Raw genomic sequence first — 23,285 nt, 5'->3', positions numbered from 1 at the left:
GAAAGATTAGCGCAGTGCCCTGCTCCTCCCTACACAGTCTCCGCAGACCCAGATACACTGCAAAATATATCCCCATACCTTGCACAGAGTAGGCACACCAGACCCTCTAGTCTCCCTGAATGAATGCAGCAGCTGACAACAAAAACTCAAGAAAACCAACCAGAGAACCTACACTGACTTTCCAATGTCAGGAGCAAGTCAGTATTACATATATGGCACACCCACTCAGTGTAGAAGATACCTACCTCTCCTCTGTTTCTATTCCTGGCTGATAAACTGTTACATTTCAGTGCAGTCCCTGAAATATGAATAGTTCTGCTCTCTGTGGAAATAGTTGACAATGTAACTGCACAATATTTTGTACCTCAGTCACGATAACAACAACACCGCTATTGATGGGGAGGGGGGATGCTAGGGGAGGTGATGGTTTAATGGCATTTCCACTAGACTATAAATTCTGAGATCTCCACAAATATTTCCCAATGGTATACCTTTCCCAGGTGTTGACCCAAACCCGGACTTCAATCCCACCACAGTAGATGGTGGAATTTGAATTCAATAAAATATTTGGAATTAACCATCTAATGAAATATTGATGTTGTCAAAACTAAGAACATCTGGCTTACTAGTGTCCTTCAGGGAAGGGAATTTCACTGGTCTGGCCTACATGTGATTCCAGACAGTCAGTAGTGGTAGACTCTCAAATGCTCTTTGCAATGGCCAAGTCTGATATTCAGTTATACACTACAAGGTCTCAAAGAAGTGAAATCAGACAGACCTGAGCACGGCTAGTCTACAGCACGTCGATGTGCAGTGGTTCAAAGATGCAGTTCCCCAGCACATTCTGAAATGAACTCGGAAAGAGAAATAAATGTTGGCCCAGCCAACAACACCCATGTCCCATTAATAAAGAAAAGGAGATGGCCACACCCAGCCTGGAGAGATAGAGGGTACAGAACTCCCTTGAAACAAGGGCTTGGGATTTATATCTACATGGGCATGATACTCAGGAATATGGGAAAAGGTGAAAAGTAAGTGAAAATGATCTCCCAATTTATTTCCATTTCAGCAGATTATCCACAGTTACTTTGTTCATTTTTTCTGTCGCTATTTCTCCATATATTCAACTCAATCCACCACCACATATTACACTGTTTCCCAGCTGCTTTCATGTCTGATGCATGATGAGTGGACTCAAAATGCTAACTCTGTTTTTCTCTCGACAGAGGTTGCCAAACCTACTCCATTTCCCCAGCACTCGGTTTCCTTTTAGTTCAGAACCCCAGTATCTTTCCTTGTTTGATTTAACCTTTATTTTTGTTACTGTACGGGGCATTGGCCCATCAAGTCCACTTTGACCCTCTGCAGAGCATTGCACCCATACCCACCTCATACCCAATTCCTGCATTTCCCATAGCTAACCCGACTCCTACCCTGTCTCTGTGTCTCCCACAGCTAACAAACCTAGCTGCGCATGATGGGTAATTTAGCACAGTCAATCTTCTGAATCTGTGTACACAGTGCGAGGAAACTGAACCTGACAGAGGTGTATAAGAGAATGAGAGGTGTGAGCTGAATGAACAGACAGCAGCTGTTCCCCTGAATCAAAGAATCAAAAACAAAGGGGACCATGTTTAAAATGAAAGACAAGACATGAAGAGAGGATTTGTGGAATCTGTTTTGAACCCAGACGATGGTTTGTGTATAGAATGCATTGCCTGAGAGGGTGGATAAGCGAGGAAACCTCACAAACTATATAAAGCACTTGTATCAGCACTGGATGGTGCAGACTCGATCGGCCTTGTCTTTCATACATGATTTCATGTGGTAGCAGCCATGAAAGCTCTGATGTATTCTGAAGCAGCACCCAATGAGACTTGTTGGTTTGTTCCATCGAACTGTGCTCAGTAAGTGGCGAGATTACAAACCATTATCATCCCATGGCGTATCAGTACTTACTCAGTCTAGGACAGCCCATATATCTCTGAAAACATCCATGTTAATTCACACGTTCAGTGCAAGAATCGTCCAACGACAGCAACAGCATTTTTTTCAGCTGTTTGACACCATTATTTTCAGGACACCTATAACATAGAGACAGACTTTGCTTTATTATGATATAAACTTCTCGTGTAAGGTTGTTATTTCTCTGAAGAATAATAAAGTCCTTCTCATATATTCGCATTAATAAAGAGTTCGTTTTCCTGCGAGCTATTCATCACAGGCTTGTGTAAAAGTCCATCCACCAGCAGTAATATTGACTCCCAGCTAAACTGGCACATAAGGTGAACAGCTGGCACTCCCTTTCAACAGCCACTTGGATGGACCAACACCAACTGGACTGGAACGTCTCAAGGACAATTAATGCTGGTCTAGCTCCATAAAAATTCAAAAGAAACTAAAAAGACAAATCGATTTTTTATAATTATTAAACAATGAGGACATCTTATTGATCTGATGAGTTTGTCACTGTCGTTGAAGTTATGTGATCTATTTCTGTGAAACCATTTCGTGCATATTTTGAAAAACAAAAGCTCAGGTCACAGATACAAGGTAACGCAACATTTAAACACAAAATGCCAGGGAATAGTAGGCTATAGATCTACAGGTAACCGGGAATAATGTAGTTTGGTGTTTTCTGGCTGGCATAGATGTATTGGGCTGAAAGGCCTGTTTGTATGCTGTACGAGTCTAGCACTTTAATTGTTGGAAACAGAGAATGAAGTCTCATTATTTTCATAGCTTGTGAGCATCAAATAGTGAGGAATACGATCTCCAAGGGCACACAGGATTTGAAGCTATATCATTCTCCCTTCGCTATCAAAGTGTTAAGAACCCTGTTTCTCTCTTTGTTACATACCTGTTAGTGTTCCTGCATCACAATAAATCCTGGGGTCTATCAACATATTCTTAACAGAAATTAAGGCAACAGAATGCTGACCTTGGTAATGAAACGCACCTCACAAGAACAACTGAAAGGAATCTGCTGTATTAAAGTTATCCATTCAACCTAATCTGATTTCTAAAGCAGTTTCAAGCGAGGCTTTCCCTTTGTCCTGTGCTCCTGACTTCGCTACGACATCATGATTCTTTCTCAAGTGCTTTTGGGTGCCGTTTAAAAGTCACACATGGAAAGCTGTGCCCAATAATCTGAAAGGAAAAGTCTTCATGTTCATGACAATCGTGTCATATTTTTTTCAGTGTCTAAAGACAACAGAAATGTAGAAACTAGCATCAAGAGTAAGGAATAAAAACAGCTCCATCATGCGATAAGATCGTGGATGATCTGATTGTGACCTCAATCACACATTCCTCCTTTGCCTTTACAATTTTAGTGCATCACTCTTAGTCAAGAATCTGCCTGCCTCTGGCTTAGGAATATTCAATGTCTTATCCTCCATCGTTCTCTGGGAAGAGAATTGTACAAAGACACAACAGTCTGAGAGGGTGACACCAATTCACCATCTTCTTAACAGAGACATTTTTCAGTTTTATAGTCCATCCACTCATGGTAATCTCTCACACAAGCTGAAATACTGTTTTAGAACTCAACTTGAAAAGATGACTTGGAATATTCTGAGGTTAAACAAAATCACATGTTGTTTGCCTAAATCCCAGCAGATCAAGAGCCAGTCATTTCAAGATTTCATGAGAAAATAAACACTCCTGTCAGGAGTCAACTGAGTGAATCTTCTCTGGATTGCATTTCATATCATTGTGGCCATCGCTCTCTCGAAGTGGTTACACCGCTACATTGTAAATCTGTAGAAAATTGTCCCTACTTTTAAAAGTGTTCTGTTTCATAAAGTTTCAACACTTATCTTACCACCTTAAGAATTTGATGTACACGTAAAGATTTTGCTTTGTAATCCAAGTGCCCGGTTTCTTTGTGCCTAAAGCCAATCTCTCCATTGAAATAATACACTACATTTCCATTTAACCTGCCAATATCTTTTAGCACAGACACATTTTTCCTACTATGTTCCATGCACCAATATTTGGCTGTTCATTTGACCCACCTTAATCTCCTTATAGACTCATGTCCTCTTCATATCTTCCTTCTCGAACAGTTTCACGTTTGTATTCTTCCGTACTACAGACAGAATATTTGGCCAAAGAAATTCACTGTGGCCATATTGCAAAGTAATTGACAATGAAATATTATTACTCCATGTCTAAGCTATAAATTTGAGACAATGCTAAAGTGTTTTGCAGTCCCATCACTCAGTTCCATTACTTGAAATAGAGTCAGATGGTGTGGAATGTGTGTGGGTAGAATTGAGGAACCGTAAAGGTGAAAAACCGTAGTTGGAGTCATATACAGGTCTACAAATTGTAATCAGAAGCTGCGGCACATGATAGATGAGGAGATAGAAACGATATGTAAGAAAGGCAAAGTTGCAGTGACTTGAAGGATGTCAATAGGCAGGTGGGCTGGGAAAATCAGTTGCAGTGGTTTGCAAGGAAAGGACTTTGTGGAATGTCTACAAGATGGCTTTTTGGAGCAGCTTATGGTGAAGGCAATGAGGGAACAGGCAATACTGGATTTAGAGCTGTGCAGTGAGGCAGACTTGATAAGGAAGCTTAAGGCGAAGGAACCTTCGGAGGCAGTGATCATAATATGATTGAACGTACTCTTCAATTTGAGAGGGAGAAAGTAGAATCGGAGTTAATATTCCAGCTGAATAAAGGCACCTTCAAAGACACAAGGGAGGAGCTGGGTAGAATTGACTGGAAGAGGAGCCGAGCAAGAAAGACAGTGGAACAATAATGGCGGGAGTTTCTCGGAGCAATTTTGGAGTCACAGAAGAGATTTATCCCGAGGTAAAAGATGTATTGGACAGCAAGGATGAGGCAACCATGGATGACTGGGATGGTCATGGATAGGGTAAAAGAAAAATAGAAAGCAGATAACTTAGCAAAAGGCAGTGGGAAACCAGAAGATTTGGAAGCTATCAAAGAAGAACAGATGGCAACAAAATAAGAAATAAGGACGGACAAGATTAAATATGAGGTCAAGCTATCCAGTGATACAAAGGACAACTGTAAGAGTTTCTTTAGACATATAAAGGGCAAAAGAGAAGCAGAAGTGGATATTGGGGCACTGGAAAATGACGCTGGAGAGATAGTCGTGTGGAACAAATTATAGATGCGAAACTGAATAACTATTAAGAGAGTTGGCAAAGAAGTGGCAGATGAAGTACAACTTGGGAAAGTGCGAGGTGATGTACAATAGTAGGAACAAGACAGGCATAGACTACTTTATAGGTGGAGAGAAAAATCAGAAGTCTGAAGTGCAAAGAGAGTTGCGAGTTCCAGTCCAGGATTGTCTCTGGATAAACTTGCAGGTTGAGTCAGCAATTAGGAAGGTGTTGTATCTGACGCACAGTGTGTCTGAAATCTTTTATTCAGCAAAAGAACTGAGTTAACTCTTTCAAACAATATTTGTTTATTGAACATAATTAATATTATAACAATAAAATTTATTATAACACAATGATAAACGCTACAAATTATCTGATGCTTTAACTTAACTTTGGATGATCACAAACCACCCCACTAGAAGTTGACCGGGCTCGACCTGGTGATGTCTTCTTGTTCTTCTGATGGTCTTGGAGGTGTCTTCTCTTTCCGTGGTTATTCTTGAGTTACTGCACTGTGTGGGGTTTTGTGGTGATTTTATCCTTCGAAGTCTTCACGCCCTTTTGGAAAGGTAAGGAGGATCTGTCAATCTGTTCATTTACCCTGATCAATCAGACTCAACCATGGGTTGGCTCAAGGGCAACATTCCCTTGTCCCATTTAGGTCCAACTTTAGATGAGTATTACAGGTTCTGGAGCTGTCAGGTTTGTTTGCAAACCATTTGTGGGTAGCTGCAGCCTATCTAGATTCTGCAGCATGTGGATTATCACAGAGACTTTAGTCATGGGTGGGATCCATTTTCCAGTATGCATTAATCATTGTTCATTTTTGTAACTCCATGTTTATTTATTATTGCTCATCGCAAGATTATTATTTCAGGTGGCCCGCCCGGTCAGAAAGGCAAATACAGTGATGGCATTTATTTTGAGAGGACTTGAATATTAAAGCAGCGATGGATTTCTGAGGCTCGATAAAATTCTGGTCACACCACATTGGAGTATTGTGTACCGTTTTGTGCCCATAACTAAGGAAAGTTGTACCGTCCCCGGAGCGTGTTCAGAGGAGATTCACAAGAATGGTCCTAGAATTGAAAAGCTTAACATATGAGGTATCTGGGTCTATACTCGCTGGAGTTTATAAGGATGAAGGGGGATCTAATTGAAGCATGCAGAATACTGGTTGCCTGGTCAGAGTAGATGTTGGGAAGATGCTTCCACTGTTAAGAGAGAAAGGACCCAAGGACATAGCCTGAGAGTCATGAGACGATGTTTTAGAACGGAGATAAGGAGAAACATCTTCAGTCTGAGAGCGGTGAATCTACGGTAGAATGGCAGTTTCCTTCCCTAAAGGACATCAGTGAACCAGATGAGTTTTTCTTGGCAATCGATTCATAGCCACCATCCGTCCCTTACTTCAAGATTTGAAGTCACGCTCCGCCATTTGCTGTGGCAGGATTTGAACCCAGATCACCAGAACATTATCTGAGTTTATCACATAAGAATTCAGTGATAACACCACGAGGCCACTGACTTGCCCAATCCTCTACAGTGTGACTAACTTGTGCATTATGATATGCACTGGGATTTGCATTCATGTTATCTTTGATTCCCTTATCAAGATATGAATGACTTGTCTCTGTTATGCAATTTCTCTTCGGTCTTCATTATCTCCCTAATTATTTGCCAAGTTTGTTCAGCTGTCCTGACTTTGACTTTTCTTTTCTCCCCCCAGTCCACCCAGGCCAAATCCTTCCTTAGGCCAGTATAATTATCATTGCCTAACACTAAAACCCTTATGTATGACTCAGTCTTCACTCTTTCAATCTGAATGTGAAACTCCAGCATGTTGTCGTTACTCCTTCCAAGGCAAAGCTCATCCACCAATCCTTCCTTGTTACATAATATCAAATCTAAATTAGCCCATTCTCTGGTTGGTTCCATGACATTCTGCTCTCAGAAATAGTCTCTCATGCACTCCATGAATCTTAATTCGAAGATATCATTATCGAGATGATTAACTGAGTCAATTTGCATGTTCAAACCACCCATAGTTACTGTTGTGCCCCTGTTACAAACGCTCACTCTTTTCTACCTCAGAAGCAATTTGGGGGGACAGTGGCTGAAAATTATTCTTCCCGAGAGGTTTATTCCCATGCTTTTTATTTGCACTGAGACGAATTTCAAATATGTTTTGGCATAAAACACTTTGAAAAGGTTTGAGTACCCACTCACACGAACAAGGGTTTATTTTCTCTTCACGAACCACATTTCATAGTAAATATCGAGGAATTAAGAGGGTGAACAGAGGTCATGAGATATCATTAGCAAACAGGGTTGAGGAAAATACAAAAAAAACTTTGTTTAATATATATGGAGTGAGAGGGTAACTAGAGAACTGTTTGGCCCACACAACGACAATGGAAGAAAGTTATACATGGAGTCAGAGAAAATGGGTGAGATTCTTAGCGAGTACTTTGCATCTGTATTCACCAAGAAGAGGGACATGACGCATGTTCAGGTTAAGGATAGATCTTTGAGTACTCTGGGTCAAGTCGACATAAAGATGGAGTAGGTTTTGGATATTCGAAAAGGTATTAATGTAGACAAGCCCCCAGGTCTGGGTGGGTTCTACCACATGTTACTAAGGGAATTGAGAGAAGAAATAAGTGGGGCTTTAACTTATATCTTTGCAGGATCCTTGAACATTGGTGAGGTCCCGGAGGACTGGAGAATTGCTAAGGTTGTCCCCTTGTTTAAGAAGCGTAGCGGGGATAATCCACGTAATTATAGACCAGCGAGCCTGACATCAGTGATAGGGAAGCTGCTGGAGAAGCTAATGAGGGACTTGAGTAGGGTGTTTTGTTAGGTTCCCCATAGTAGGCAGACGGAGTAGTTGAAATCGCATGGGTTTCAGGGTGTTCTATCTAGATGGATAGAGAACTGTTCAAAGTTTGGTAGAAAATTTGTAGCTCGGATGCTCGTTGTTGTGGTTCTGTTCGCCGAGCTGGGTGTTTTGTTGCAAACGTTTCATCCCCTTTCTAGGTGACATCCTCAGTGCTTGGGCGCCTCATGTGAAGCGCTTCTGTCATGTTTCCTTCGGCATTTATAGTGGCTTGTCTCTGCCGCTTCCGGTTGTCAGTTGCTGTCTGCTGCAGTGGTCGGTATATTGGGTCCAGGTCGATGTGTTTGTTGATAGAATCAGTGGATGAGTGCCATGCCTCTAGGAATTCCCTGGCTGTTCTCTGTTTGGCTTGCTCTATAATAGTGGTGTTGTTCATGTTGTTTGCCATCTGTGTGTGTGGCTACTAGGGATAGCTGGTTGTGTCGTTTCGTGGCTAGTTGGTGTTCGTGGATGCGGGTTGTTAGCTGTCTTCCTGTTTGTCCTATGTAGTGTTTTGTGCAGCACTTGCATGGGTATTTTGTACACAACGTTGGTTTTGCTCATGCTGGGTATCGGGTCCTTTGTCCTGGTGAGTTGTTTTCTGAGAGTGGCTGTTGGTTTGTGTGCTGTTATGAGTCCTAGTGGTCACAGTAGTCTGGCTGTCAGTTCGGAAATGCTCCTGATGTATGGTAGTGTGGCTAGTCCTTTGGGTTGCGGCATGTCCTCGTTCCGTTGTCTTTCCCTTAGGCATCTGTTGATGAAATTGCGTGGACGACACCTTTGTAATCATTAAAAACACAGAAATAGAGAACACACACCGGATCATCAATGCCACACTCACAGGAATCCTATTCACGAGAGAGGAAGAAAAGGATAACCAGCTCCCATTCCTACATGTGATGGTACAGAGAACACCGAACGGATAATTCAGCACGAAGGTATATAGAAAAGCCACACACACAGAACAAGTCCTGAACTATGAACGCAACCACCCCAACACACACAAAATACTTTGCATCAGCACACTATTCAAAAGGGCCACAACACACTGCAGTACACCAGAACTGCAAAAAGAGGAAGAAGAACACCTATACAAAGTATTCACCAAAAACGGATACCCACGCAATTTCATCAACAGATGCCTAAGGGAAAGACAATGGAACGAGGACATGCCGCAACCCAAAAGACTAGCCACACTACCATACATCAGGAGCATTTCCGAACTGACAGCCAGACTGCTGCGACCACTAGGACTCATAACAGCACACAAACCAACAGCCGCTCTCAGAAAACAACTCACCAGGACAAAGGACCCGATACCCAGCATGAGTCAAACCAACGTTGTGTACAAAATCCCATGCAAGGATTGCACAAAACACTACATAGGACAAACAGGAAGACAGCTAACAACCCGCATCCACGAACACCAACTAGCCACGAAACGACACGACCAGCTATCCCTAGTAGCCACTCACACAGATGACAAACAACATGAATTCGACTGGGACAACACTACTATTATAGGGCAAGCCAAACAGAGAAAAGCCAGGGAATTCCTAGAGGCATGGCACTCATCCACTGATTCTACCAACAAACACATCGACCTGGACCCAATATTCTGGCCACTGTAGCGGACAGCAACTGACAACCGGAAGCGGCAGAGACAAGCCACTATAAATGCCGAAGGAAACATGACAGAAGCGCTTCACAGGAGGCTCCCAAGCACTGAGGATGTCACCTAGAAAGGGGACGAAACGTTTGCAACAACAAACCCCAGCTCGGCGAACAGAACCACAACATAGAGAACTGGCTGGGCAACATGAGACAGAGAGTAGTAGCGGAAGGGGATTTCTCAAAATGGTGACCTATGACCAGTGGCATGCAACAGCGGTTTGTGCTGGGACTACTGTTGTTTGTGATATATATTAGTGATTTGGAAGAAGGTTTCGTTTGCCTGATTAGCAATTTTGCAGGTGACACCAAGATTGTTGGAGTAGCAGATAGTGAAGGGGTCTGTCAGAGAATACAGCAGAATATAGATAGATTGGAGAGATGGGCACAGAAATGGCAGATGGAGTTCAATCTGTGCAAATGCGAGGTGATACATTTTGGAGGATCCAATTCTAGAGCGAACAATGCATTAAACAGAAATTTCCTGGGGAACGTTGACGTACAGAGTGATCTGGGTGTTCAGGTTCATTGTTTCCTGACGGTGCAACGCAGGTCAGTAAAGTGGTCAATAAGGATATGGCATGCTTTCCTTCATTGGATCAGGTATTGAGTACAAGCATTGGCAGGTCATGTTACAGTTGCATACGACTTTGGTTTGGCCGCATTTGGAATACTGCATATAGTTCTCGTCACCACATTACCAAAAGGATGCGGATGCTTTGAACAGAATGCAGAGTAGGTTCACCAGGATGTTGCTTTGGAGGAGGGTGCTGGTTATGGAAAGAGGTTGGGTAGATTAGGATTATTTTATTTATAAAGGCAAAGGTTGAGGGGGACCTGATTGACGTCTACAAAATCAAGAGAGATATAGACAGGGTGGACACCAAGCTTTCCCGCCAGATTGTAAAATCATGACCCCTAGTAATTGAGTTCCAAAGTGAAAGGGGAAAGGTTTAAGGCCTGAGGGATATATGTGGGAAATTCTTTACACACAGGGTGGTGGCAGCCTGGAACGTGTTGCCAGCGGAAGTGGTAGGGGCAGGAACGATAGTGTCATCTAAGATGTATCTGCCAGATACACGAATGGGCAGGGAGCAGAGGGATACAGGTCCTTAGAAAATAGGTGGCAGGTTTAGAAAATAGGGGATCTGGATCAGCGCAGGCTTGGAGGGCCGAAGGGTCTGTTCTGGGTTGGAATGTTCTTTGTTCGTCATCATTCATTCTAAAAATTGCAAGTTTTCAACTTATTGTATGCTACACTTTAATAATATAAACCATTTCTTTACTTGACAGTGCATGTCAAATTATTGTCATTGCTAAATTACAGTCACAGAGTCATAGAGATATACAGCATGGAAACAGATCCTTCCATCCAACTCGTCCATGCCGACCACATATCCCAATTCAATCTAGTCCCACCTGCCAACACTCATCCCATATCCCTCTAAACCCTTCCTATTCATATACCCATCCAGACGCCATCTAAATGTTGCAATTGTACTAACCTCCACCACTTCCTCGGGCAGTTCATTCCATACACGTACCACCCTCTGTGTGAAAAAGTTGCCACTTACGTCACTTTTATATTTTTCCTTCCCCACCTAAACCTATGCCCTCTAGTTCTGGACTCCCCCACAGCAGGGAAAATACCTTGTATATTTCCCTGTTCATGCCCCTCATAATGTTATAAACCTCTATAAGGTCACCGCCTCAGCAGCCGACGTTCCAGGGAAAGTATCCCTAGCCTATTCACCCTCCACCTATAGCTCAAACCCTCCAACCTTGGCAACATCGTTGTAAATCTTTTCAGAACCCTTTCAAGTTGCACAGCATCCTACCGATAGGGAGGAGACCAGAATTGCACACAATATCCCAAACGTGGCCTAACCAACTTCCTGTACAGCCGCAATACAACCTTTCAACCACTGTACTCAATGCTCTGACCAATTAAGAAAACCATACCAAACGCCTTCTTCACTATCTTATCTATCTGTGACTCTACTTTCAAGGAACAATGAACCTGCACTCCAAGTTCTCTTTGTTCAGCAACACTCCCTTGGACCTCACTATTAAGAGTATAACTCCTGCTAAGATTTGTTTTCCCAAAATGCAACATCTTGCATTTAACTAAATTAAACTCCATCCACCATTTCTCAGCCCATTGACCCATCAGATCAAAATCCTGTTGTAATCTGAGGTAACCTTCTTCGCTGTCCACTACACCTCCAATTTGGGTGTCATCAGCAAATTTACTAACTATACCTCTTATACTCACATGCAAATCATTTATATGAATGACTAAAAGTAGTGGACCCAGCATCGATCCTCGTGACAGTCCACTGGTTACATGCCATCATTCAGAAAAACAACTCTCCACCACCACCCTCTGTCTTCTACTTTTAGCCAGTTCTGTATCCAAATGGCTAGTTCTCCCTGTATTCCATGAAATCTAACCTTGCTAACCAGTCTCCCATGGGAAACCTTATCGAACGCCTTACTGAAGTCCATATAGATCATGTCCACTGCTCTGTCCTCATCAATCCTCTTTGTTACTTCTGCAAAAAACTCAATCAGGTTTGTGAAACATGATTTCCCATGCACAAAGCCATTTTGACTCTCTCTAATCAGTCCTTGCCTTTCCAAATTCATGTACATCCTGTCCCTCAGGATTCCCTCCAACAACTTGCCCACCACTGACTTCAGGCTGACTGGTCTACAATTCCCTGGCTTGTCCTTACTACCTTTCTTAAACAGTGGCACCACTTTCACCAACCTCCAGTCTTCTGGCACCTCAGCTGTGACTATCAATGGTACAAGTATCTCAGTAAGAGGCTCAGCAATCACTTCCCTTGCTTCCCACAGAGTTGTAGGGTAAACCTGATTGATCAGGTCCTGGGGATTTATCCACTTTTATGCGTTTCAAGACATCAGCACTTCCCCCTCTGTAATAAGGACATTTTTTCAAGGTGTCACCATCTATTTCTCTGTATATCGACATCTCCCATGTCTTTCTCCTGTGTAAACCTTGATACAAAATATCTCCCCCATCTCCTGCGGCTCCACACAAAGGCAACTTGCTGATCTTTGATGCCTCTATTCTCTCCCTATTTACCCTTTTGTCCTCAATGTATTTGTAGAATCCTTTTGGATTCTCCTTCAGTCTATTTGCCAAAGTTATCTCATGTCGCCTTTTTGCCTTCCTAATTTCCATCTTTAGTATACTCCGACTTCCTTTATACTCTTCTAAGGATTCACTCGATCTATTCTGCCTGTACCTGACATATGCTTCCTTCTTTTTCTTAACTAGACCCTCAATTTCTTTAGTCATTCAGCACTCTCTATAACTACCAGCCTTTCCTTTCACCCTAACAAGAATATACTGTCTCTGGACTCTCGTTATCTCATTTCTGTACGCTTTCCATTTTTCGGCCATTCCCTTTCCCCGGGAACATCTGCCGCCATCAGCTTTTGAAAGTTTTTGCCTAATAACGTCAAAATTGCCCTTTCTCCAATTTAGAACTTCCAACTTTAAGTCCTGGTCTATCCTTTTCAATTGTTATTTTAAAACTAATAGAATTGCTGGCAAATAGCTTAAGCTCACACATTTCAGTGAGAAATTAAATCGATAGATTATATTTAAATGCGTAAGAATGGTAAGAAGATTTGATTATTCAATCATTTGCTCACTCTGAATATGCAATCAGTCAGAGGTCAACCACTTTGCAAATGATAGAGCGACAATATATGTATTTGAATACTTAGATTCGATGTGTAATTGTGATTAGCAAAATAGTCAGACAACATGTTCTTTTTCGATACTAAACAAAATGTGCATTATTTATTTTTGAATCATAAAAGGCTGTTTGGTGTTTAAAATTTAATTTCATCAATGTAGAATCAACGTAATTGCTTTCAGAGATGGTGCAGTTATTGTTCAGTTGAATAATTTTAGCTCATATCTGATTATTGCCCAATTCACAAACATGGAAAACTCCTGATTATTGCTCAGGTCAGTAAACCCATCACTTTACATCATGACCGAGATTAAAAGAGGATTCCAAAAGGCCTGAATTCGGGTACAGTGCTACTGGACCTGACAGCTGCCTGTGGCACCGAGTGAGACACTGGCCTGCTCCTGAATCTGACCAGACAGTTTCCAACCTGGGTCAGGGAAGTCATTCAAACATTCCCTCACAGAGATCCATTCGGAATGTAATTTGGATAGGAGGAAACTAGCCAACAGCCTATCACTGCTCTCAGTATAGGTACAAATGCTATCCAAATTAGATACCAATGACTGACCAGGAACCATGCCTTACAATTCATAGGCCACCCAGCAGAATGTATCTGAAGAAACCAGGAGCAAACAGCAAGCCAAGAATCACTTTAATAACTGAACTTGGTGGATATTTTCTGGTCTAGGTAACCACACATATTGTGCTGACACTCAGGTGAATATAACAATGCACACCATAACTGGAAGTCTTGGTCTAACGCCCCTCCCCAGCTTCCTGACCTCACACACCTCACTCCCGGTACACCTCACTCCCTCAAACATTCACCAACTGATGAGAATCCAAAAACTGAGTGAAATTTGGCACGTAAAACAGTACAGCACATTAGAGCCATTTAGCCCTCAATGTTCTGCGGGCCTTTTATCTTACTCTAAGATCAGACTAACCTACATAACCTTCAATGTAATAACTGTGCCGTTCCAAGAGTCTTCTTAACTATCCCTAATGTATCTGACTCTACAATCACTGCTCGCGGTGCATTCCTGAATATTCTCTGAATAAAGAAGCTACCTCTGACATCTCCTCTAAATCTTCCTCCAGTCACCTTAAAGTTATGCCCCTTGGTGATAGCCATTTCTGCCATGGGAAAAGGCTCTGGCTATCCACTCTGTCTCAGTCTCTCAACACATTGTACACCTCTATCAAGTCACCTCTCATCTTTCTTCGCTCCAGTGAGAAAAACCCTCACTCCCTCAACCTTTCTTCCTAAGCCATATCCTCCTGTGAAGGACTTATGCTGAAACATCGACTCTCCTCTACCTCAGATGCGGCCTGACCTGTTATGCTTTACCTGTGCCACACATTGACGTACGTAAATTAACTGACAACAAGAATATCTCAGGAGCTAGGAATCCTGCAGAAATAACTCACTTCATGATCTCCGAAAGCCTGTCCCCCATCGATAAGACAGATGTTGAATATGGGTGTGATGAATTACCCCCCATTTCCCTGGGTGAGTGCAGCTTCACCCCTCCATCTACTGACTCTCAGTAGCAGCAATTCCTGCCATCTACACGGTGCTCTGCAGAAATTTCCCAAGGCTCCTTACAACGTATCTCTGAAGTCCGACCATCAAGAGGGACAAGGGAAGCCGATACATGGGACCCCCACCATGTTTGCATTCTGTTCCAAGCCACCCACCATCCTTATTGGGAAGTATATTGCTGTTCCTTCAGTGTCACTGTTTCAAGGTCACTCCCGAATGGTTTTGGAAGTCTAACTGCAACACATGGGCTGCAGTGGTTCAGTGCAGCAGCTCACCACCACCTTCTCAAGGGCAACAAGGGACGGACAATTAGTACTAATCCATTCGTATTCTATGAATAAATTAAAATGAAAAATATTGTCCAAACATGCCCAATGCTAGACACAATGCTTTGGGTTTTGTGAGCTCAGGCTGGTTGGGTTCAGTCCATTACTTGCTTGTTGGGAACAGCTGAAGGGATAACCTGTCAGTCTCTCAGAGGCATGGCCTACATACCGAGCATCACACAGACATTGACATTCACACACATTATCTGAGCTCTGAGATAGACAGAAGCAATTCGAAATGTATTCATATCTGACTAACATGTTTAAACACAGTGATATTGTTACCACAAAAATGATTATGAGTGAATATTACCAGGGAGAAAGTGAGGACTGCAGATGCTGAAGATCAAAGTTAAAAAAATGTGGTTCTGAAAAAGCACAGCCGTTCGGGCAGCATCTGAGGAGCAGGAGAGTCGAATATTGGTTTACAACATTAATACAAAGGAAAATAATTGCATATTTTCAAAGTTCTTGCACTTAATAATAATGTGGTTTTGGGTGTGGGAATGAGATTCATCATTCCAATGTTCCTTACTGTGAGTTGTGCACTGTTTTCATCATATTGTTGTTATAAAAGTGAATGGAATAAATGGGTGGACTTTGTGCCTATTGGATAATCTAAAAGTTGGTATTATGAAAGGATGTCAGACCTTCAGTAAACAGACTTTGCTGTTAATGGTTAGAACAATATTTCAAACATGTAAACAGGAATTTCCAGCTCAAGTCACATACAAGGGCGTCAGGCTGGGATCACACTGTCCATCAATGGAGCTGCACAATTCTGTTTGGATACTGACATTGTGCGGCTAACATACACTGGATATGGTTTATGAGGGATTCAATGTAAGAGCTGAAAATGTGTTGCTGAAAAAGCACAGCAGGTCGGGCAGCAACCAAGGAACAGGAGATTCGACGTTTCGGGCATAAGCCCTACTTCAGGAATTCAATGTAAGATGCCATCACCTTTATAAAACCTTCATTCAGGATCGGGTCCAAGGTGCAGAATTACAGAGATTAGGAGGCACGCAGAAGAGATATACTTGCAAGACATGATTGTTTACACGTTATTGTTACAAATGTTGAACAGCATCTGGACCAGCGCCACGTGCTAGTCCATTGACCAGTCTGCACCAGACATATCTCCCTGTTGTTCAGGTATGTCTCTAACCAGTCTATTGTGTGGGATTGTGTGAGTAACTGTCCAGTTTGGAAGCTCACTGGACAGATTTTGGAGATGGCCAGTGTTTTGGAGGTCATGGTGAGGGCCAGTAACACTGTGTCTGAATTCAGGCTTTTTCTCAAAGTTATTTTCAACAGCTTTGTTGCCTGCAAGATGGTGTGTTCACTGATCTGAACATGAATCCGTTGTTTACTACAGTCACTGAACTGTAATAGTTAGGTGTGCACTCTGGTAAATCAATCATTGGTCACCTCAATTGTTTTCAACTGAAAAACAATGATGTTTGGTTCATTTTAAAATATGTAAGAAATAAAGTGATATTAACTCTTCACTAAACAAAATGTAAAAGTTACCTTTTGCATATTTCCCACAGACTAATCAAGTAACAATCAGATATTGTCTGGAAAGCAAGATTATGTGAACAGGACTATGTCCCAGGCAACATCAGCACCCTCTCAGGTTCTGTCCCACTGAAAGGTCACAGCCAGGCAGAAGAGGGCAGCACCTTGGCATATAGTCAATATCGGGCAGCATGGTGGCTCAGTGGTTCGCACTGCTACCTCACAGCACCATGGATCCACGTTCGATTCTAGCCTTGGGCAATGGCCTATGTGGAGATTGCACATTCTCCCCGTGTCGGCAGTGGGGGTTTCCTCCCACAGTCCAAAGATGTGCAGCTCAGGTGAATTGGCCATGGTGGTGGTTTGCTCTTCGGAGGGTTGATGTGGACTGGTTGGACCGAATGGTCTGTTCCCACTCTCCCTGGAACAGGGAGGCTGGTGCATTCTGAGATATCCAGGCAGAGAGCAGTTGTTATGATATAGGGGAAAAAAGATTGTGTTAGTGTCAGATGAGAGGAAGACCACGCGGGCAGGGAGGGTAGGTAATGAAGCAGATTGGGGATGATATCATGAGAAAATGCACTTAACCTTGTGGAGAGAAACCCTCCATGAAACTCGACTGAAAGGAGACTTGACCAAATGATAAGATGGTTTAGGCCTCTGTCTGTCTGAATCAAAATAGGGATGCAGTGTGAAATATTGGGAGCAACAAACTTGGAGCGGAGAACTATACAGGAGATTCAAATCCTCAAAAGGGTAACACAATGTTCCAGACTGTTAAAAGGACTCGGGAAAAATCCCCTGCCTTATAATTACGCACATTATCCAATCCTCATTGAATGCAGGGATGATGCCGGAGGACAGGAGAATGGCTAATACCACAACTTTGTTTAAATGTGGAGCAAGGGACTGACTGAATAGGTCGCGGCTGGAATTTTGAGACAGTGGATAAACGGTCAATGAGGAAGTCCCAGGGCCTCCAGGACAGTCGGTCTGGATTTGTTCAAGGACGATCGTGTGTAATTAATCTGACTGCGTCAGTTTGACGCAATAACTTGTAACTGCATGTGACTGACTTGGATTTGACGAGAGATCCCATTGCAGGCTGCTTAAAAACAGAAACTATGGGATCCAGGAGAATGGAGCAAACAACCCGGAGAAGTGCAAGGCAAGGCATTCGGGGACATCAACAAAAGAGAGGAATACGCAATAAATGAGAATATGGTCAGTGTGGGCAGAAAAATGAAGGTAGCTGGACAGATCAATAATCTTGTTAATGAAGCAATTGCCATTATTTCTTCAGTCAGTCAAAATACAGAATTTCAGAGAAGGAAGCTTATGCTGGAACTGTATAAATAATGAGCTCAGTCACAGCTTGGGGACTGTGTACAGTTCTGGTCACCCCATCACATGGAAGGATGGAATTGGACTGGAGAGGGTACAGAGGAGATTCTTCACCCTGTGACAGTGAAAGTGTAGTTATGAGGAAAGTTTGGAACGGAGGATGCTGAGAGGAGATTTGATTGGGGTGTACATATTGTCAGGACCCTGGGTAGAAAGGTAGAGAACATCTTGCTCCTATTGGAGAGCTCAGTTACCAGCAGTGAATATTTAATATAATTGGTTGAAATATTAGAGAAGTGGTGAGGAAAGCTGTTACTTCACCCAGAGTATGGTTGGGATCTGGGAATCACACATGGAAGCGGAGCAGATGCAGAAACTCTCAAACCATTTTAAAATAGTTGCCGGGAGCTGCACCTGAAGTTCTATAGTGTCCGGGGAGACAGAACGAGGGCTTTAAAAAACAACTTTATATCTTGACCAATGCAGACAGTGGACAGAGTGATCTCCTCTATACTGCTATTTTCTGAAGTTATCAAAAGTTACCAATATCTGAGAGGATCAATATGCAGGGATGAGGGGAGAGGGCAGGGAGGAGCAGTGTGTGAATTGATTAGCTTCACAATAATACTGATCCCATCCTTTATACACAATGCCACTTGTCTCTGTTGGCCTATTTAACCTTCCTGTTTAAATGTGTAAAACCTTTGATTATCCAGTTCGCAGTCGTGGTCACACTGCAGTCCCATCTCCATAATCCCAGCTCCATCTGACCTGGTTCACACTATTTAAAGCGACCATTTCACGGGCCTCGTTGAAAAGTTCCCAGCTTTATTATGGCCCCCTTGCAGGTTGCTCTCAGTCAACTAATGTTTCTACCTCTCAATTATTGCATATCATTCTCTACCATTATCCTGAATTTTACAATGAAATTATCACTGTGCCCTAAAACGTTCCCCTACTGACACTGGATCCACTTCCCCCACCTCTTTCCCAAGGAGCAGGTCCAACAGTACATGCTCTCTTGGGCTGGACACATACTCCTGAAGTGAGATCTCCTCCATTTAACCCAGGAACACTTGCCCCTCATGACCCTGCACCACCAGTAACCCAGTCAATATCTGGATAAATTAAGTTTCTCAGTATAACTAATCTGTAGGATTGTCATCGCTCTCAAATGATCCTGCATATTTATTCTCTCCATCATTTCTTTGGTTCTGGAGGACAGACTGTACCTCACAGTTCAATTGTATACTTCTTTGTTCTGTAGCTCCAGCCAAATTCATTCTGTCCGTTGACAGATCCTCTTTCTCTTCTACTCCTTAACTAATGTTAACCTAAACCAATACTTCTAGCTTCATCCTTTCCCTTCCCTTCTATCATTTTGGAATCCTTTATCTCCAGCAATATTTAACACCCAGTCCTGCCATTCCTTTAGCCAGCTCTCAGTGATCAGTACATCAGATTTCCACACACCAAACTGCAGCTGGAACTCCCCACACTCCGAGTATTTTTGTCCATGCAGAGAACCTGATATTTCTTTCTCACTCCGTCTTCCACTGATAAACTTGTTGTTGTAAATTAGTGCCAACTACATCTCCACTATTTTGAGAATCCTGGTTGTTCCTCTACAGTTCCTTTGGGATCCTAAGCACATTCCTAGTTATTTTCAATCCTTCCCAAACACCTAAACAGGGACATTCAGTCCCTGCTCTGTCATATGCCACCCCATCCAGCTTGTACAGTTGCTGCCTTCCCCAGAACCAGTCCCAATGTCCCAGGATCTGAAGCCCTTCTTGCTGCTCCATTGTTCCAGTCACACTCCCATCTACCTAAAACTTGCAGTTCTGTTCTCACTTGGACACGGCACTGGGAGTATTCCAGGGATTGCTACATTTGAGGTTCTGCTTGCTAACCATCCACCTAGCTCCCTGAATTCTGATTCCCAGACCACTTCACCCTTCCTACACAGGTCATTCCTACCAACATGGACATGACATTTGACTGCTCACTGTCCCCCAGACGAATGTCCTGCAGACACAGTGACGTTCTTAACTCCACTATCCTGGAATTACAGGCACGCTGACACCTTCTTCACTTTCCTGATTCCCCTGTGACTATTGCCTCTCCTTCCTTTTCCCTCCCCTTCTGTACAGTCAGGCTGCTTCTGGTGTCACAAACATGGCTCTGACTGCCCTCCCCTGAGCAGCAGGCACCTTCATCACCTTCCAAACTGGGAAGGGTGATATAAGGATATTCTTGTATTCCCTGACTGTTTCTCTTCGATTGCCTAGCCCCCCCCATTCCCTTCCTTCTTCCAGGCCGTTATGTCTGCAGGGCGATCTGCTCTGTGTGTGTGCTATCCACCTAACTCTCAGCATCACAGGTGGCCCTCAGAGTCTCTATGGGACCCAGTGCTCCAAGACCCAGTGGTCATCTTTGACACGAGCTGGGGCTATGACTTCCCAATGTAACAGAACACATTTTCCATCTGACAAATATGTCTTGCCATATCTTAAAATGCAACATGTCTGGAGTAACTTAATTAAAGACTTAAGATGAAGTTAAAATCCTGGAAACAACAATATGGTTAAGTCCCTTATTCAACTGTGGCTTACTGAGGGTAATTTATTACATTGGCTCGCAATTTCACTCTCCCTCTTATTTCTGTGTTCAACCCTTATTTCAGAATTTGAAAAAATAAATTTGCTAACTTATAGCAATTAACTGACAGTCGCTACTAACAGTGTATTTATCAGCCACTGAACTTACAGCCTTTTCTGTGATGGCTCCTGCACTTCTTTCAAACCCAGTGCAGGCAGGTCCCAGCAGGAGAAAGTTATTTCTGTGGCTCCCAGCTATGTGTGATTCTCCAGCTCCCAATCCATTCTGTTCCCACATAGGGTCACCGTCTCTGTGACTCCCAGACATGTGTAATCGTCCAGCTCTCATTCCACTCAGCTCCCTCACAGGGTCACCGTCTCTATGACTCTCAGTAACGTGTAATCCTCCAGCTCCCACTCCACTCTATTCCCTCACAGGTTCACCGCCTCTGTGACTCCCAGGTACGTGTAATCCTCCAGCTCCCATTCCACTCTGCTCCCTCTCAGGGTCACCGTCTCCGTGACACCCAGGGACATGTAATCCTACAGCTCCCACCCCACTCTGCTCCCTCACAGGGTCACCGTCTCTGTGACTCGATAGAGGCACGATTGGGCCTCTATCCTCAGTGCTGATATCGTCCCACTTTGCTGTCTCTGTAACTCCCAGTTGTGTTAGCCTCAAGCTCCTGCTTCAAGTTGCTCTCTCACATGGTCACCCCCTCTGTGAGATGGTGCTGATTTCGAGCCTCCTGCTCTGCTGTTTCTCCAACTCCAAATCCCAGTCGGCCTCGATCCTCGCTGATGATTTATATTCTCGCGCTCTGTGCTGCTTTCTCTCAGATTCTCTCCCTTTGTGACTCGCAGGTAATGGTAGGCCTCAAGCCTCAGCTGAGATTTATAACATCCCATTCCACACTGCTCCCTCACAGGATCACCGCTGTGCATGGAAGACAGAGGGAGAGAGGAGGATAAGAGTGCACAGATGGTGTTGCAGTGATTGAGCGAGCTGTATGGGACGGAACACTTTATCTGGGGAGGTAGGCAGACCTGCAGTGTCTAAAGCAGTTTACTGGAAGATACAGGGAGAGTTGCAGGCACTGAGGGAGGCAAAGGAAATAGAGAGATGGTGACGGAACCTTGTAGAGTGTAAAGGGCTTTTTGTGAGCTGCTTACAGAGATGTGTAGACTTCAACAAATGCAAATTGACAGCCAGGAAGTGTTGTGTGGTACTGGAGTCTGTTGGATGTTACAGAGTTAGAAGACTCGCAGTAACTGCGGGGTTGCAGATGTTTGAAGCACTCGTGGTGTTCAGGAACACTCAGGACATAAGGAGGTACAGAGATGGGAGCATTCCAAATAGTGGGATTGCTGGGCCTGGAAGAGCTAATATGGATAAGGAGGATGAAAAGTACCAATTTAACACAACCAGCCGCTGTAATTCACAGAGATTTAAGGAAGGGGACCTGTGCTGTCATTGAATACAGTTATATGGAGTGTTACAGATACTGAGGGGTTACAAATTTAGAACGGAAGAGGTTATAGGTGATCAGAAGTTTAAACAAGAATACAGAAATTTGAGAGATCACTAACACAGATGGGAATGGAGGTGGTGAGACATTCTGATGAACAAAGACTGTTGTTGGCAGAGGAGGATGCCACATACACAGGAAGAGCTGCATTGTCTGTCTGCAGTTACAGACGTGATGAATGTTGTAGTGCCTGCGGGAGGGGACACAGATAACAACAGTTCCAATGGCTGGTGCAGTGGCTCAGGAATGCAGCTCATCACCACCTTCTCAGGAATAACTGCAAATCAACAAAACATCCAGCAATACTCATGACCACGAGGGAATAAATAAATAAATAATCTACAAGTAGCACTGAGGTCACTCAGGAAGGCCCTTTCAGCAGCATTTCACAAACGTGGAACAACTATTATCTGGAAGGACAGGAGTTCCAGGTGCACGGTAACATCAGCATCTCCAAGGTGCCTTCCAAGCCATGCTCCATCCTCCCAGCTCTGTGTCTGTCCCTACACCTAAAGGACTACACTGGGTGAGGAAGGCAGCTCACCACCACCTTCTCCAGGGAATTACAAATGGGAAGGTAATGATGACTGAGCAAGTGATGGCCACATCCCATCAATGAATTTGTACAAGGGAAACTCATGGACTGTTCATGTCCCCTTTGCTTCCTCCACACAACCCACACTCCCATCTCGTTCTGTGTCAGCAACAAACATGGAAGCAGTAGATTTTGTCCATCCATCAAATGCATCGAATCCCTTTGTGAATAGTTAGGGGTCAAGCACTAATCCATTTATTCACGCTTAGTTTTCGGTTTAAGAATTATCCATGCCAGCACATTCACTCCAATCCCACATTTGCCAATATTGCTTATACACCTCCTCAGTGGGACCGTGTTGAAAGGTTTCTGAAAATCCCAGCATACCATTCCTCCCTTTTATCTACTCTGCTTGTTCACAGCCAGACAGGAAAACAAATCCAGCAGGGTTTGTGAA

This window comes from Hemiscyllium ocellatum, chromosome 5, assembly GCF_020745735.1.
Source record: "Hemiscyllium ocellatum isolate sHemOce1 chromosome 5, sHemOce1.pat.X.cur, whole genome shotgun sequence".
Taxonomy (NCBI): domain Eukaryota; kingdom Metazoa; phylum Chordata; class Chondrichthyes; order Orectolobiformes; family Hemiscylliidae; genus Hemiscyllium; species Hemiscyllium ocellatum.
The sequence above is the reverse complement of the archived record's forward strand: the minus strand, read 5'-3'. Positions refer to the sequence as shown.